This window comes from Hylobates moloch, unplaced genomic scaffold (genome assembly GCF_009828535.3).
Source record: "Hylobates moloch isolate HMO894 unplaced genomic scaffold, HMol_V3 SCAFFOLD_9, whole genome shotgun sequence".
Classification (NCBI taxonomy): domain Eukaryota; kingdom Metazoa; phylum Chordata; class Mammalia; order Primates; family Hylobatidae; genus Hylobates; species Hylobates moloch.
The window spans coordinates 121,317,128-121,335,808 of NW_026652284.1; the positions used below are offsets into that span (position 1 = coordinate 121,317,128).

The following is an 18,681-nucleotide window of genomic DNA, read 5'->3' on the forward strand; positions in this document are numbered from 1 at the left end:
ATTATAACTGGTAAACGTGTCCATGTGCCTGTCAGTCTTTATGAAGACGGATGGGGTATTCCTCCAGTACAAGAAGACTGGTTCATCACTGTCCTAGAGGGAGGGAAGTGAAGGAAGGAGGGAAGGAGGGAGGGAGGGAAGCAGGGAGGGAGGGAAGGAGGGAAGGAGGGAGGGAGGGAAGGAGGGAAGGAGGGAGGGAGGGAAGGACGGAAGGAGGGAGGGAGGGAGGAACGAGGGAGGGAGAGAAGAAGGGAGGGAGGGAGGGAGGTGCAATTTTACAAACTGAGCAAAGGTGTGGAAGACTGAGTACTTTGAAAACTGGCAAACTTTTAATGTAAACATTTACTTTTAGTAACTGTTACCTTTCATAAAGCATTTAATAAGACCAAGCATTGCCAAGCACGGTGGCTCAGGCCTGTAATCCCGACACTTTGGGAGGCCAAGGTGGGTGGATCACCTGAAGTCAGGAGTTCAAGACCAGCCTGGCCAAGATGGTAAAACCCTGTCTCTACTAAAAATACAAATATCAGCCGGGTGTGGTGGCATGTGCCTGTAATCCCAGCTATTCGGGAGGCTGAGGCAGGGGAATTGCTTGAACCCGGGAGGTAGAGGTTGCAGTCAGCCGAGATCATGCCACTCCACTCCAGCCTGGCAGCCTGGGCGACAGAGGAAGACTCTGTCTCAAAAAAAAAAAAAAAAAAAAAAGACTAAGCATTACATGATCATGTAGTACAATCACATGCCACACAAGGAAATAGATATTAGAGAACTTAACAAACGAGCCCAAGATCATAGAGCCAGGATTCTTACCCCAACGCCATGCCCTTAACTACCGCACTCAGCAGTGGTTATTCAACTTTCAAACTAAGACTCAGTGCCACCTTGCAATCCACACTTTGAAAACCAATGCCTTGCTACTCCAAGTATGGTCCACAGACCACCAGCCCTGGCATCACCTGGGAACTTAGGAAAAATGCAAGTCTGAGCCCTTCCCAGACAGACTGAATTGGAACTTAAAATGTAACGAGATCCCTGGGTGGCATATATGCACATTAAACATTGAGAAGCCTTCATATAGTGCCTGCACACACTCTATTTTGATGCAGTTTCTCCAATTCAAATACATATCCTAGAATGGTTAAACGGAGCTTTCATCCCTTCTGCTTGCTGTGATCCCAAACCAAAGGTAAACACGTGCTGGCAGGCTACTCCCCAGGTGGCGATGAAGAGTGGCCCTAACCTTTCCCCCACACCCATCCTCTGTCTCGCTCCTTCCTCTTTACCGCCCCTCTTGTACAGAGCCTAAACCACAGCTCAACTTAACTGACTTATCTGAACCCTTCCTCCTTCTAGAGTAACAGACAATAAGGGAATGACTCCACTCAACATCCCCCAAGTTCCTTGAAATGTGCCCAGGAACTACCAGGCATGAATCTAGTGCACGGTTACACGGTTAAGTTGGCAGAAAGGGACAGCTGGGACTACTTCAGGCATGTCCTCCAACCCTAACAACTGTGGACACATACTCAAAAGATTGGTACTCTGTGAGCTAGAACGAGAGATCCCAATACAACCGTAATAACATTATATTACCAGTTAATAGGAAATACTGTGTGAATGGACAGAATATCCTGACATAGCTTTTCCTCTTATATCTTCTTTTTTTATTTTTTTATTTTTGTGAGATGGGGGTTTCAGTCTGTCACTCAGGCTGGAGTGCAGTGGCATGATCCTAACTCACTGCAGCCTCAACCTCCCGGGCTCAAGCAATCCTCCCACCTCAGCCTCCTGAGTGCCTGGGACTACAGGCATGTACCACCATGCCCAATTAATTTTGTTAAATTTTTGTAGGGACAAGGTCTCACTATGTTCCCCAGGCTAGTCTCAAACTCCTGGACTCAAGTGATCCTCCTGCCCTGGCCTCCCAAAGTGCTGGAATTACAGGCATCGAGTCACTGTGCCTGGCCTCATGACATTTTTAAAAATCTGTGGTTTCAGCTACCTCTCTCGATACTAAAAATCAAATTTAAGATGCTTCAAACCAATCTCCACATGGTTCTCACCAACATCCAGGCTTTTGCCCATGCTTTTCTTCTCCCTAGAACCTTTTCCCCCATCCTTCCCCTCTCCACTTGGCTAATTCCTCTCCCCACTTGGCTAATTCCTATTGTTCCCTCAAGAGTGGGTACTCTGACACCCCTGCCAGAACCCCACAGTGCCCTGCAACTTTGCACAGCACTATGACTGCCTAAGGGCAGGGACGGCAGGGCAGGTGCAGTGGGAGACACTGGGTGTAGGACACAGATCAACATATAATAAATGCTTTCACAAAATTTCTCAGTTAAAACTGACAGATATTTGTAAGCTAAAATATCAGTACTTAATAGTTATCTACTCAGTGTGCCACAGATTCACATTTCACCACCTAAACCAGTCTAAGAATCTACACTGTACCTTAGGGATAGATTTCACGGTAAGTCTATTAAAGGAGCTCAATCATCTGTCTAGCTATATAGATTCCAAAAAATTCAAACTTTAAACAGCAAGGATACCCATATTAGTGGTTCTCAAATGCAGATCCACGTACCAGTGCAAGTCCCTGATGAGGTTTTCATAGTCGAACCATATCTATCCACTAGAACTTTCTGCAATGATGAAAATGTTCTATACCAGCGCTGCCCAATGTGGTAGCCATTAGCCACATGTGGCTAATGAGCACTTGAAATGGGACTAGTATAACTGAGGAATGGGCCTTTCAACTTCGCTTAACTGTAATTAATTTCAATTTAATTGGCCACATGTGGCTAGTGGTTACCATATCAGACATCAGGTTCAGGTCTAGACTCTGGAGTGAAATAAAAAAGAATGTGTCTTGGCTTCTTAATTTCAGGCAATGTTATTTGGTCCAACCCTCCTCCTGAAAAAAGACTAAAAGAAAATGTGGACAGAATATTTTTCTAATCTTAAAAGCAACCAGAACCTGACAAGACAAGAAATAAGTAACAGGCAAAAACTAAAGGGAAACCAGGAAGTCAAAGAGATAAGCACAGAAACTACCTCTGCCCTCAGTGCACTTGCCAATTCTGAAAAGTCTCAACTTTCATTTTTATGACAATGCAGAGAGGTGAGACGGGAATAAAAGACTGGGTCCTCCAAAGCAAATAACCCAAAACTCCACTACAGTAAGCAAGAACCCGAAAGGCTACGCACCTCCAGAGAGTAAACCAGTAATGAACTAACTATCCAGCAGAACTAGAGCTATGAGGGGTCCAAACAGTCTCAAGCCTTGAATTCGGTTTAAGGAGATCCCACACTGGCTGATGCAAAAGTAAGTGTTCTCTGGAGTAAGCGACCCTCATTCCAGGCCTCAAAAGAATCCTACAAATAATTTGGATCCAAATCTTATACCACAAACAAAAATTAAATCATAAACCTAAAAGTAAAATCTAAAACTTCTAGGAGAAAAAATCAGAAAAACCTTTGTGGCCTAGGATTAGGCAACTCTTAAATATGACACATACACAAAAACACAACCCGTAAAGCAACAAACTCATAATGGGACATCATCAAAATGTATAATTTATGCTCTTCAAGACACTGTTAAGAAAATGAAAAAGCCAGTCATAACCTGGGAGAAAAATATAGTATGTTAAACAATTTGTATCCAGAACATATACAGAACTCTCAAAACCCAAAAAAATGGAGGAAAAAAACACCTTTTTTTTTTTTTTTATTTTCTAAGACAGAGTCTCATTCTGTCTCCCAGGCTGGAGTGCAGTGGCGCAATCTCGGCTGACTGCAACCTCTGCCACCCAGGTTCAAGCAATTCTCCTGTCTCAGCCTCCTGAGTAGCTGGAATTACAAGCGTCTGCCACCATGCCCGGCTAATTTTTGTATTTTTAGTAGAGATGAGGTTTTGTCATGTTGGCCAGGCTAGTCTCCAACTCTTGACCTCAAGTGATCCACCTGCCTCAGACTCCCAAAGTGCTGGGATTATAGGCGTGAGCCATGGCACCCAGCTAACAACTTTAAATGCATAAAAGATTTAAACACTCCTCCAGAGATATACGGATGGCAAATAACCATATAAGAAGATGCTCAACACTATCAGTCATTTGGGAAACACAAATTAAAACCACAATGAAATTCCATTACACACTGAATTAAAATGGCTAAAATGTACAAGACTGACAATAACGAGTGTTGCCCTAATGATGTAGAGCAACCAGAACTCTCATCCACTGCTGGTGGGAATGCAAAATGGTACAACTCTAGAAGATAGTTTGGCATTTTAAAAATTTCAACAGGCCAGGTGACGTGGCTCACTCCTATGACCCCAGCACTTTGGAATGCCAAGACTGGAGGATTGCTTGAGCACAGGAGTTTGAAACCAGCCTGCAAAACATGACTAGACCTCGTCTCTATAAAAATGTTTTTTTAATTAGCCATGTGTGATGGTGAGTGCCTGTAGTTCCAGCTACTCCAGTGACTGAGGTCAGAGGATCACTTGAGCCTGGGAGGTTGAAGCTGCAGTGAGCTGTGATCACACCACTGCACTCCAGCCTGGACAACACAGTGAGACCCTGTCTCAAAAAAAAAAAAAAAAAGTTAAACATACACCTACCGTATGATCCAGCCATTCCAGTCCTAGTCCAACCATTCCCAAGAGATATGAAAGCCTACACCCATACAAAGCCTTGAACAAAAATATTCAGAGATCTATAATAATCCAGTTCTCCACGAATAGATGTAGACCTTCAATGTAATCCCAAACAACATGTGGAAGAATTATTTTAGAAGTTGACAAGTAATTCTAAAACATATATTGATCTGCAAAAGGTCAAGAACAGCCAAGGTACTCTTGAAGAAGAGCCAAGTAGGAAGGGTTCCACAGTGAGATAAGACTTATTATAAAGCTATAATAATTTAGACAGCTTAGTGCTTGTGGAATCAAAGAATCTAAAAACACACAGTCTAAAAGACACACACATGGCTGGGCATGGTGGCTCACGCCTATAATCCCAGCACTTTGGGGGGCCAAGGCAGGAGGATCACAAAGTCAGGAGATGGAGACCATCCTGGCTAACACTGTAAAACTCCATCTCTACTGAAAATACAAAAAAATAGCAGGGCATGGTGGTGGGCCCCGTAGCCCCAGCTATTCGGGAGGCTGAGGCAGGAGAACGGCATGAACCTGGGAGGCGGAGCTTGCAGCAAGCCAAGATCGTGCCACTGCACTCCAGCCTGGGTGGGAGAGCGAGACTCTGTCCCCACCCCCCCCCCAAAAAAAAAAAAAGACACACACGTATATGGACAAGTGATTTACAACAAAGGTGGCGCTGCAGAGAAGTACCCCGAAAAAGATACTCTTTTCAATAAATGGTGTTGGGATAACTAGATGTCGACATATTAAAATGAAATTGATTTAATCCCTTCCTTATACTACACACCAAAATCAGTTCCAAGTGAATTACAAAGTTAAAGATAAAATACAAAATTATTAAACATTTAGAAAATAACAGAGGAATTACTTCACAGCCTCAGGGTAGGAGAAGACAAAAAAAAGGAGGAACTATAAAGGAAAGACTGATAAACTGGACTACATTAAACTTAACTTCTGTTTATCCAAAAAACACTTTTGAGGCTGGGCACAGTGGCTCACACTTGTAATCCCAACACTTTGGGAAGCAAAGGCGGGAGGACTGGTTGAGCTCAGGAGTTTGAGACTAGCCTGGGCAACATAGGAAGACCCTGTCTCTAAAAATAAATAAATAAATAAATAAATAAAAATAAAAAATTAGCCAGCAGGGTGATACACCTGTATGCCCAGCTACTCAGGAGGCTGAGGGAGAAGGATTGCTTGAGCCCAAGAGTTGGAGGCTGCAGTGAGCTATGACTGCACCACTGCACTCCAGCCTGGGAAACAAAGCAAGACCCTATCTCAAAAAAAAAAAAACAAAAACAAACTACTGAGAGTCAGTGAAACCGCATGCCACAAAGTAGGGGATAGTGGCAAGATATATAAACCAACAAAGGACTTGGATTCTGAATATATACATAAGCTACAAATTATTGAATTAAAAAAAAAAAAACAGAAGACCTAATAGAAAAATACAGGCACTCGGCAAAACAGTAAATACAAACGGCCAGCAAATTTATTTTAAAAAGTGCAACCTCGGCTGGGCACGGTGGCTCACACCTGTAATCTCAGCACTTTGGGAGGCTGAGGCGGGCGGATCATCTAAGGACAGGAATTCGAGACCAACCTGACCAACATACAGAAACCTCATCTCTACTAAAAATACAAAATTAGCCGGGTGTGATGGTGCATGCCTGTAATCCCAGCTACTCGGGAGGCTGAGGCAGGAGAATCGCTTGAACCCAGGAGGCGGAGGTTGTGGTGAGCCGAGGTTGCGCCAGTGCACTCCAGCCTGGGCAACAAGAGCAAAACCCTTTGTCTCAAAAAAAAAAAAAAAAAAAAGTGCAACCTCATTATAATCAGAAAAAGGCTATTTAAAACCACAAGGCGGTACACTATAGAAACCACCAAAAGGGGTGCAGAGGGGAGACAGGTTATAAGAGCAGAGAAGAGGAAACAGTTCTGAAGTAACCAGAGAAAATGGTCAATGATTGGAGCCTAACTTTTAGTGACAAGTAACAGAAGAATCATTTATTTACTAACATTTCTTGAAAAGCTACTACAGGCCAAGGACTCTTAAAAGTACATTTAATGGTCATCGCAGAATATAACTGACTATAAGTTATAACTCTAACTCTCCTTGACCAATTTTTTTTTTTTTGAGACAGGGTCTCCCTCTGTCACCCAGGTTGGAGTGCAGTGGTGTGATCATGGCTCACTGTAGACTTGACCTCCCAGGCACAAACAGTCCTCCCACCTCATCCTCCTGAATAGCTGGGACTATAGGCATATACCACCACACCTGGCTAATTATTATTATTATATTCTTTGGGAGAGACAAGATCTCACCATGTTGACCAGGCTAGTCTCAAACTCCTGGGCTCAAGTGATCCTCCCACCCTGGCCTCCCAAAGTGCTGGGGTTACAGGCGTGAGCCAACATGCCAGGCCAACAAATTGTTTCAAGAAATTGTTCCAGGTCGATTTTCCTACCATCTCATTTCTATTATTTTTGCTTTCATTGAGCTGCACAGTTGAGTGAAAGATCATAGTAGGAAATTCATGTGGAAACATCCTTCTCACTGTTTTTAGATTACATTATTTTAATTTTGTTTATCTACTTTTCTTCTCTATCTTGTTAACTTTCATATACTTAAATACCCTTTACAACAAAGACTATACAATAAAGTCATTTTAGTCTTTCTAATTGACTCCCTTCAGACATTTGATCTTTCCTGAAACTCTTTACAGGGCTTTCATGTATCTATATTCCTCAACTATCAACACGCTGAAAACCCAGAGAATGGACGGGAGACTCTTTTTCATTCCTTACATTATTTACTGACCACCTATAATGATATAATGATCAAGCTGTGGGGGACTCAAAGATACCTAACAGATAATACAGAATCCTCATCTCTGAGCTCACAACATTCTGTCTGCCAAGTTATGCGTCTAATTCTGCATAAGATATAACAGATTTAAGCGACATCACCAACTTCATCCTTGTGGATTGTCTAATTTTTATTTACCCTTTTCTTAGGAGAAAAGGGCAAAAGGCAAAAGAATGTATTGAATTTAGGCAATAATTCAACACCAGGAATAAAAATCAATTCACACAATACAGCTTCATTACTTACCCCAAGACTTGGCAATCACTCTGACCCTGTTATTATATGCTAGCCAATTTTTCAACACCAAAACAAAACCACCAGGGAGCTTGTGCCTTAAGCACCAACATGTACACACACTCTCCTGATATTTGCCAAAAGCCACAAGTCCAGGAGCCATACAAACTGCTATTTCAATGTAAAATTGTTCATTCAAATTCCAAACCAAGATTTAAAATAATTAATCAGTATCAGCATAAAACATTCAAAATCCCTAACAAAAGCAGTTGTGAGATCTTTCCAAGATTTTGAAAATCCTAAAAAACATATTTAGATTCCTGAAGTGAGGGCAATCTCCTTAGCAAATCTAAGTGGTCAAGAAGACACCATACACATACCTCAAATTAAGACTAATTTTTGCCTCCTATGACTTGCATTTCTTTCAAAACACCCTAAAGCAGTGGTTCACAAACGTTAGCATGCATCAAAGCATCAAGACGGCAAGTTTAAAAAGCTTGCAAGGCCAGGCGTGGTGGCTCATGCCTGTAACCCCAACACTTCAGAAGGCCAAGGTGGGAGAACTGCTTAAGCCCAGGAGTTCAAGACCAGCCCTGGCAACATGGTAAATCCCCGTCTCTACAAAGTATGCAAATATTAGCTAGGCGTAGTGCCATGTGCTTGTAGTCCCAGCTACTCAGGAGGATCACCTGAGGCTGGGAGGTCGAAGCCGCAGTGAGCTGCGATCACGCACTCCAGCAAGACCCGGTCTCAAAGAAAAACAAAAAAATTAAAAATGAAACAATAGGCCAGGCACAGTGGCTCATGCCTGTAATCTCAGCACTTTGGGAGGCAGAGGTGGGCAGATCACCTGAGGTCAGGAGTTTGAGACCAGCCTGGCCAACATGGTGAAACCCCGTCTCTACTAAAAATACAAAAATTAGCCAGGTGTGGTGGTGTGCGCCTGTAATCATAGCTACTCAAGAGGCTGAGGCAGGAGAATTGCTTGAACCCGAGAGGCAGAGGTTGCAGTGAGCCGAGACTACGCCACCGCCCTCCAGCCTGGGCAACAGAGTGAGACTTCATCTTCGGAAAAAAAAAAAAAATTAGCTGGGCGTGGTGGCATACCCCTGTAGTCCCAGTTACTTGGGAGGCAGAGGCAGGAGAATTGCTTGAACCCTAGAGGTAGAGGTTGCAGTGAGCCGAGATCGCGCCACTGCACTCCAGCCTGCGCCACAGAGCAAGACTCCATCTCAAAAACAAAACAAAATAAAAAAGCTTGCTGAACACCACCCTCAGTACTTGATTCAAGAGGCCAGAGGTGGGGCCTCAGCACTTGCATTTCTAGCAAGTTTCTAGATGATAGTGATGCTACAATTCCGTCACTACTCTGAAAACCACTGAAAGCCCCTGGAGCTTACTGGAATGTGTGCGTGAACAGTGTGAATGAGTTACCCCCTCACACTATAGCAAGACTATGACGGAATTCACTGAGAGGCAAACTGCAAAATCCCAGGGAGAGATTCTGTACCCAAATGTTGACTTCCATTACCTGAGTGAATGTATTTTGAACTGTCACTTTCAAAATGTTTTATCTGAACAGCAGCACAGCAGCAAAAGACTCTGAACAAGGTCAAGGATGAGGGACACAGTGCATAATTCACACTTCAATATTAGGAAGATGTTTGTTCTTTTAAATGGTTTAGCGGCATAATGTTAAACCTTTGTAAAGCATCCAATTAATCCAGTTGATTAGCAAAAGATACATTAGAGCTTCTGGACCAGTAATCAAAACTTCCATCATTTTGTGTCACCTCAAACAATTTTCCATGTCTTCAGAACTTAGGATGAGTCCCAATCAATTCCTACAAGATTGATTTCTAGAAAAAAAGTTCCAAAATTATGAAAGAGCAGAGCAGTATTTTTTTCCTGGCCCAAGTCTGATAGTAGTAATTTTAAATACAGTAGACAAAGGTGAAAAAGATAACCCCAAGTTCTTCCCTGGTATCAAGCCCTATGTGAGTCTGAGCTCAGGTGATCCGCTGGCCTCTGCCTCCCAAAGTGCTGGAATTACAGGCATGCACCACCGTGCCTGGCCCCTATGTGATTTTTAAGTGAGGTTCTTTACTAGGGCAAACAAAACTGTAGACACCTGGCTGATGCAAGTTAACAGTTCTCCAATAATCAATACCCCTGGGTTCTTTCGTTTACTCATTCCATAAATATTCTGTGTAAGACACTGGTGATTCAATAATGTATAAAACAAAGTTTATGCCCCCATGGAGCTTACATTCTCACAAGACACACACATTTCACTACAAAATATGTAACATATAAAACTGTTAAGCTCTTTCATTGGACCAGCAAAGACAAACATACAGTGTTTTGGTCAAGACAGATATAGACACAACAAGCACCTACAGTTCACAGCAGAATCCAAACCCAAAATGCAGGAATTTTAATAAGAATATGAGGGCCAAAAAGAGACCCTAGGCACAGATAACCCACAAACATGGCTTTTTGTTTTTTTTTTGAGACAGAGTCTCACTACGTTGCCCAGGCTGGAGTGCAACGGTGCAATCTCAGCTCACTGCAGCTTCGACCTCCCAGACTCAAGTGATCCTCCCACCTCAGCTTCCCAAGTAGCTGGGACTACAGGCACATGCCACCACATTCATCTAATTTTTGCATCTCTTGTAGAGACCAAGTTTTGCCATGTTGCCCAGGCTGGTCACAAACTCCTGGGCTCAAGCCATCTGTCCACCTCGGCTTCCCAAAGTGGTGGGATTACAGGTGTGAGCTACCGCACCCCACCCAAAGGTATGATTTTTGTCATTTATCTGTTTCTGAAAAAAATGAATTTATAGTAAAGAAAATGTATATCAGTAAGATTTAGGTAGGATTTCAATTAAATAAAATTTAATTAAAGATTGTAAAGAAATACTTTCATGTTCTTAAAAACATGTGAACTTTGTAGTGATGCTACTAGTGTTTTCCTGAGGCTTCCAACTGCTAAGGGGGAGGACAGTGCCACTAAGGCAAAAACAACTATTTCCTGCTTTTGTCTATAAACCATTTCATTAGAGAATTTATGCAAATCAGGCTATAATTAATAGCATTTACTAAAAAGTTTTTTAAAACTTAAGATTTGCAGCAACCCTGCATCGAGCAAGTCTATCAGTGCCATTTATTCAACAGCATGTGCTCACTTTGTGTCTCTGTGCTACATTTTGGTAATTCTCACAATATTTCAAACTTTCTCATTATTATTACATCTGTTGTGGTGATCTGTGAACAGTGATCTCTTTTTTAGGGGCAGGGTCTCACTATGTTGCCCAGGCTGATCTTGAACTCCTGGCCTCAAGCAATCCTCCCAAAACAATGGATTACAGGTGTGAACCACTGCACCTGGCCTATGATCAGTAGTCTTCGATGTTACTACTGTAGTTGTTTTGGGGGGACCATGACCTGTATCCACATGAGATACACATTTACTCTATAAACATGTGCATTCCCACTATTCCACTTACTGGGCCTGTGTCTCTTCTGCTCTCCTCCCTCTCCTGTGGCCTGCTATTCCCTGAGATACAAGAATACTGCAATTAGAACAATTACTAGTTCTACAATGGGCCGAGGTGGGAGGATCATCTGATGTCGGGAGTTCAGGACCAACCTGACCACCATGGAGAAACCCCGTCTCTACTAAAAATACAAAATTAGCCTGGCGTGGTGGTACATGCCTGTAATCCCAGCTATTCAGGAGGCTGACTCAGGAGAATCGCTTGAACTGGGAGGCAAAGGCTGTGGTGAGCTGAGATCTCGCCATTGCACTCCATCCTGGGCAACAAGAGTGAAACGGTCTCAAAAAAAAAAAAAAAAAAAAAAAAAGATGGGCACGTGGCTCACTCCTATAATCCCAGCACTTTGGGAGGCCGAGGCAGGTGGATCACAAGATAAGGAGATCAAGACCATCCTGGCCAACATGATGATGAAACCCTGTCTCAACTAAAAATACAAAAAATTAGCCAGGCGTGGTGGCACGTGCCTGTAGTCCCAGCTACTCCAGAGGCTGAGGCAGGCGAATCACTTGAACCTGGGAGGCAGAGGTTGCAGTGAGCCGAGATCGCACCACTGCACTCCAGCCCAGCGACAGAGCAAGACTCCGTCTCAAAAAAAAAAAAAAAAAAGAAAAAAAAAGAAAAGAAAAGAAACTCTATAATGGCCTCAAAGTGTTCAAGTGAAAGGAAGAGTCCCACCTACCTCACTTTAAATCAAAAGCTAGAAATGATTAAGCTTAGTGAGAAAAAATGTCAAAAACCAAGATAGGGCTGAGCACAGTGGTGATGCCTGTAATCCTAGCACTTTGGGAGGACAAGGCGGGCGGACTGCCTGAGCTCAGGAGTTCAAGAACGGCCTGGGGAACATGGCGAAACCCCGTCTCTACTAAAAAAACACACACACAAAAGTCACCGGCCATGGTGGTGCATGCCTGTAGTCCCAGCTACTCAGGAGGCAGAGGTTGCAGTGAGCCAAGATTGCACCACTGCACTCCAGCCTGGGGGACAGAGCGAGACTCTGTCTCAAAATAAATAAATAAAATAAAATAAACAAGATAAGCCAAAAGCGAGGCCTCTTGTGCCAAACAGCCAAGTTGTGAATGCAAAGGAAAAGTTATCGAAGGAAATTAAAAGTGCTACTTCAGTGAACACACAAATGATAAGAAAGTAAAACAGCCTTAGCTGGGTGCAGTGGCTCACACCTGTAATCCCAGCTACTCAGTAGGCTGAGACCCGAGAATCTCTTCAACCCGTGAGGCAGAGGCTGCAGTGAGCCAAGATCACGCCACTGCACTGCCCCAGTCTGGGTGACAGAGTGAGACTGTGTCTCTTAAAAAAAAAAAAAAAAATAAACAAGATAAGCCAAAAGCGAGGCCTCTTGTGCCAAACAGCCAAGTTGTGAATGCAAAGGAAAAGTTATCGAAGGAAATTAAAAGTGCTACTTCAGTGAACACACAAATGATAAGAAAGTAAAACAGCCTTAGCTGGGTGCAGTGGCTCACACCTGTAATCCCAGCTACTCAGTAGGCTGAGACCCGAGAATCTCTTCAACCCGTGAGGCAGAGGCTGCAGTGAGCCAAGATCACGCCACTGCACTGCCCCAGTCTGGGTGACAGAGTGAGACTGTGTCTCTTAAAAAAAAAAAAAAAAGAAAGGAAAAGAAAACAGCCTTATTGTTGATATGGAGAAGGTTTTAATGGTCCAGATAGATCAAGCCAGCCATAACATTCCCTTGACCCAAGGCCTAATTCAGAGAAAGCTCCTCCTCTTCAATTCTGTAAATTGACGTGAGGAAGCTACAGAAAAGCTGGAAGCTAGCAGAGGTTGGTTCATGAGGTTGAAGGAAAATAGCCATCTCCATAGCATTAAAGTGCAAGATGAAGCAGCAAGTGCTGGTGGAGAAGCTGCAGCAAGTTATCGAGAAGATCTAGCTAAGATCACTGATGAAGGTGGCTACACTAAACAACACATTTTAAATGAAGAAACCACCTTCTATTGGAAGATGCCATCTAGGACTTTCATAGCCAGAGAGATGAAGCCAATGCCTGGCTTTAAAGCTTCACAGGATGGGCTGACTCTCGTTAGGGGCTAAGGCAGCTGGTGACTTCAAGTTGACGCCAATGCTCGTTTCCCATTCTGAAAATCCCAGGGTCCTTAAGCTTCACAGGATGGGCTGACTCTCGTTAGGGGCTAAGGCAGCTGGTGACTTCAAGTTGAAACCAATGCTCGTTTCCCATTCTGAAAATCCCAGGGTCCTTGAGAACGATGCTAATTCTACTCTGCCTGTGCTCTACAAATGGAATAACAAAGCCTGGGTGACAGCATATCTGTTTACAGCATGTTTTAATGAATATTTTAAGCCCACTGTTGAGATCTACTGCTCAGAAAAGGATTCCTATCAAAATATTACTGTTCATTGGCCAAGTACCTGTTGCCCAAGAGCTCTGAGAGAGATGTACAAGATGAATGAGGTTTTCATGCTTGTTAACACCACATCCGTTCTACAGCCCATAGATTAAGAAATCATTTTGACTTTTAAGTCTTAAAGAAATATATTTCATAAGGGTATAGCTGCCATAGATAGTGATTCCTCTGATAGATCTGGGCTAAGTACATTGAAAACATGCTGGAAAGGATTCACCATTCTAGATGCCATTAACATTCATGATACATAGGAGGAGGTGAAAATAGCATTATGAACAGGAGTTTGGAAGAACTTGCTTCCAACCGTCATGGATAACTGAGGGATTCACGACTTCAGTAGAGAAAGTAAATGCAGATATGGTAGAAATAGCAAGAGAACTAGAATTATAAGTGGAACTGAAGATGTGACTGAATTGCTGCAATCTCATGATAAAACTTGAACGGATAAGGAGTTCCTTCTTAGGGATGAGCAAAGAAAGTGGCTTCCTGAAATGGAATCTACCCCTGGTGAAGATGCTGTGAACACTGTTGAAATGACAACAAAGGATCTAGAATATTGCATACACTTATTGAGAAAGCAATGGCAGTGTTTAGGAGTATTGAGTCCAATTTTGAAAGAAGTTCTACTGTGGATAAAATGCTTTCAAATAGCATCACACACTCCGGAGAAATTTTTAATGAAAGAAAGAGCCAACTGATGTGGCAAACCTAATTGTCTTATTTTAAGAAACTGCCAGACATCTCAGCCCTCAGCAACCACCACCCTGATTTGTCAGCCGCCATCACCACTGAGGGAAAACCATCCACCAGCAAAAAGATTATGACTTGCTGAAGGCTCAGACGATCAATAGTATAACTAGGTCATGTACGTTAGCTGGGCACAGTGACTCACGCCTGTAATCCCAGCACTTTGGGAGGCCAAGGTGCGAGGATCACTTGAGCCCAGGAGTTCAAGACCAACTTGTGCAACACAGGGAGACCCCATCTCTACGAAAAATGTAAAAATTAGCTGGGAGTAGTGGTATGCACGTATAGTGCCAGCTACTCAGGAGGCTGAGGTGGGAGGATCACTTGAGCCCAGGAGGACCAGGTTGCAGTAAGCTATGATTGCACCACTGCACTCCAGCCAGGGTGACAGAACAAGACCTTGTCTCAAAAAAAAAGAAATGTACATTGCTTTTTTAGAAACGTTACTGCACACTTACTACAGTATAGTGTAAACATAACTTTTATATGCACTGGGAAACCAATTTGTGTGACTCATTTTATCTCAGTGGTATAGAAACAGACCAAGATATGCCTATACTACAGGAACTAAACTTCTCAGATGTTTTTCACTAGCAAAAAAGAAAAAATCACTTCAAATACGATACAAATAGTATAACTTTTAATGTTACTGAAATTTAAAACAAGAATTGATCTAGGTCTAAATCTACATCAGTTTAGAATGTCTAAACTGAAAATGTTAAATTTCAAAACTGAAAGTTTATATTAACACTTTGAAATGCATCTTTTGTAACTCAAGATAATTTCAACTATTTTCTAAAAATTAAGACATCATAAAATACAAGGGGAAAAAGATCTCCATAACCTTTAGAGATATGAACTAAGATCCTACCTCTCTAACTCGAATCAACATTCAGGAAAGGACAGTTTTCAAAATTATTTTTTACATTATAGAATACAATATAAATAATTTCATCTACAGGACCTAATCTTTTTTTTTTAAGGAGGCTAGCTTTAAAACAACAGGATTTTCAGGCCAGGCGCAGTGGCTCACGCCTGTAATCCCAGCACTTTGGGAGGCCAAGGTGGGCGGATCATGAGGTCAGGAGATTGAGACCATCCTGGCTAACACGGCGAAACCCCGTCTCTAATAAAACATACAAAAAATTAGGCGGGCGTGGTGGTGGGCGCCTGTAGTCCCAGCTACTTGGGAGGCTGAAGCAGGAGAATGGCGTGAACCCAGGCAGTGAAGCTTGCAGTGAGCCGAGATCGCGCCACTGCACTCCAGCCTGGGCCACAGAGTGAGACTCCGTCTCAAAAAAAAAAAAAAAAAAGGATTTTCTTAAACATTTCTCCAACTCCCTAGAAAGAACAGTTATCTGACTAGCTGGAGAACATGATTTTGAGGACTGAGGGAGTAAGTTATGTAATTTCCATCAAGAAGCATGGTGCTTTTCACAAAACATTTTAGTATAAAACATTTTAATGATCCTCACTGCCTCCTCACAATTTCACTGCTGGATTCATGGAACTTCACTCCTAATCTAACATTATTCACTTTCAATGGGCTTCCAGCCTCAAATAATAAGGCTTTTTAAGTCCCATCTCCTCTCAGAGTTTGCCCCAGTATTCTTTGCCCCAAACCGTAAACATGGAGTTTTGATTTCCATGTCTTTATTTAATCAATGACTTGCTTCTTGATGCATCACCACTGAATGATGTATGGGTCCTTCTAATCAGCGTCTACACTGAAGTCTTAGGTGATTGTCGGCTCCCTTATAAAGGAAACATGTATTTTAAATAATCTGCGCCTGTGTTTATTATTAAACTAGATTATTCGATAGTGACCTGAAATTCTTTAAAGGAAAACGTTGTAATATTGATCTTGATGTTTCTGCAGTTTAATAAACAAGAAGGTTCAAAGTGATGGTAGGTTCAGCCTGTTTTTCCCCTCCAAGGATAACCACAAATACAAAATACAAAGATATTGGGACACAAACATCCTTAAAATGTTCCTTGTTTGAATATCATGGGGCTTTTCCAATTAACTGGCTAGTATAACTGGATGAAAATATTATCTATATTGTACTCCAACAAAAATACGTTGAATGCTAATTTATGTGTCTTTTAACTAGTTCATCCGTGTGCTTGCATCCCACTGTTCATAAGTTTTCAAATATGGGACGGAGTGCTCAACTCTCCAAGACATCATTTTCATTACCCGTTTCCCAAATAAAATATTAAAGTTGAGGCTCTGGTATTTCATTTCAAATAGTACTGGTCTGTTTTTCCAGCCATGAAAACGTTTACATTCTAAGTAAAAATCCTAGCGATGGTTAAGTCTTAAATACAAATCCCCAAACTCTTGCACTGCCTTCAGCTTTCAGCTTGAATGTATAACCAGTTCCCATAATTACTACAATATTACTATTATCTTAGTCTCATTGCCAAAAACCCAGCTGCAGCCTAACTATGCAAGAATGAGACACTGTTGAAATGACTCGAAAAAAAAAAGAAACTTTACCCTCACTGAATTTAGCTACAAAATCCTGCAATTAAATGAAACCAATACACACACACACACACACACACACACACACACACACACACACACACACACACACCTGTTTCTAAGAAAGAACAGGATGCCGCTACACAAGGAACCCAAGAGAGAAATTCGGCAAACAGTTGCGCCTAAGCCACCGCGGCAGAGTCGGGGGCTGGGGGCGGAGAAGAGGAGGAAACTTGGGAAACACAATGACTCCAGTGAGGACTCCAGTGAGGGCTCCAGGGCTCCCGCCAAGAAACCCACGGGGCTCTATCAAACTTGAGGGTTTGCGTTTGGAGACACGGCGGGCTTGGGGCTCGGGCACCGGCAGGCCGCTGGGAGCCCACTCTTGGCTGCCCGCGAGGCCGCGCCCGGGGACGGAGGTCGGGCCGTCGCGAGCCTCCCTCTCGCGTCCGGCCGAACCCTGCCGGCGTCCCCGCGATTTCCCTCTTCCTCCTCCAGCCTCTCCCCTTTTGTTTTTCAGGCATTGGGTTCGCTCCGGCGGAGGGCGGCCGGTCCTCCCCGCGCTTCTGTCCGCGCTGCGCGCCCCCAGAGCCCCGGCCTCCTCGTCTTCCTCAGGCCCCTCGGCCTCTCCGCGCGCCCGGCCTTTTCGGAAGCCGCCCCCCATCCTCCTCACGTCTCCCGGACTCCCCACGTCCCTCAGCCTTTCTGTCTTCCCCGAACCCCTTGGCCTCCCCGCGCGCCCCGAGAACCCCGACCTCCTCGAGCTCCCGTCCTCCCCACGTCCCTCAGCCTCCCAGTCTTCCCCAAGCCTCCCGACCACCCAGCGCCCCGAACCTCCGCCTCCCAGTGCGCCCCCTGACCTCCTTAAGCCCCTCAGCCTCTCGGAGCCTCTCGGCCTCCGCGGGGGCCCCCAACCTCCTCACGGCCACCGGCCTCCCCTCCTCCCAGAACCGGGGCCGGGGGTGCGGGAGGGACCGGTCTCCGCCGCATCCGCCCCAGGACTGGCTGGGCGGCCCCGCTCTGCCCCTCCGCCCTCAGGGCCGCGGCCCAGCCCACGACCGCTGCACAGAAGGAGCCCACCCAGCCCCCGGCCCGCGGCCCGCGCCCCGCACTCACTCGGACCGCGGGTCGGCGCCGTGAAGCGAAGGCAGACGACTACGGGGCGGCGCTGGGCGACGGCAGCCGCGCTCCCTCCCACGCCTCACGCCGCGGGCTCACAGCGGTCCCGGACCCGCGGCGGCGGCGGCGGCGGTGGCGGCGGCGGCGCGGGCTCGCGCCCTCGGGGCCGTGCTGCGTCGGCGCGGGCCCGCGCGCTTGCGCGGCAGCCGGCTGAGGCGCGCGCCCTCTCTCGGCAGCGCACGCCCGACCCGGTCTCAGTCCGGAGTTTCCGCCTTTCGGGGGGACTGGGCATGCGCGCCGCCCTCGCGCATGCCCAACGCGCCGCTAGGCTCCGCTCCCGTAATTTACCCTGTGGTGGCCAGGCCGGGGTTTCGGGGTGGCCCGAGGCTGCGCGCGGGCGTGGCGGCCGGACGGGGAAAGCCCTGGTCTCGGGGGTGGCCGGGGTCGCCCCGCCGAGCGGACATCCTGGGGTCCCACCTGCCTCGGTCTCCGCCAGCGGGATTAGACGGACTTCGGGAAAGCCCTCCCCATCCCCTTTCCTGCCCCCAAATCCCGAAGGGGCCCCTCTGGAGAACCTCCCTCCTGAGCGGCCCTGCGG

General features: G+C 44.9%; 1 protein-coding gene across 12 annotated transcripts in view; it reads right to left on the reverse strand.

Moving 5' to 3' along the window:
- The window catches only part of PTK2 (protein tyrosine kinase 2), a 350,940-nt gene extending 332,685 nt beyond the window's left edge, over positions 1-18,255 (reverse strand). For 7 of the 12 annotated variants that reach the window (XM_058444057.1, XM_058444058.1, XM_058444054.1 and 4 more), the window contains exon 1: positions 18,081-18,254. The gene's annotated coding sequence lies outside the window, so the exon portion shown is untranslated. Of the gene's footprint in view, positions 1-18,080 lie in introns of all 12 variants that reach the window. The other 5 variants (XM_058444064.1, XM_058444062.1, XM_058444063.1 and 2 more) reach the window with 1 other exon arrangement.
- Between the last annotated feature and the right edge of the window lie 426 nt (positions 18,256-18,681).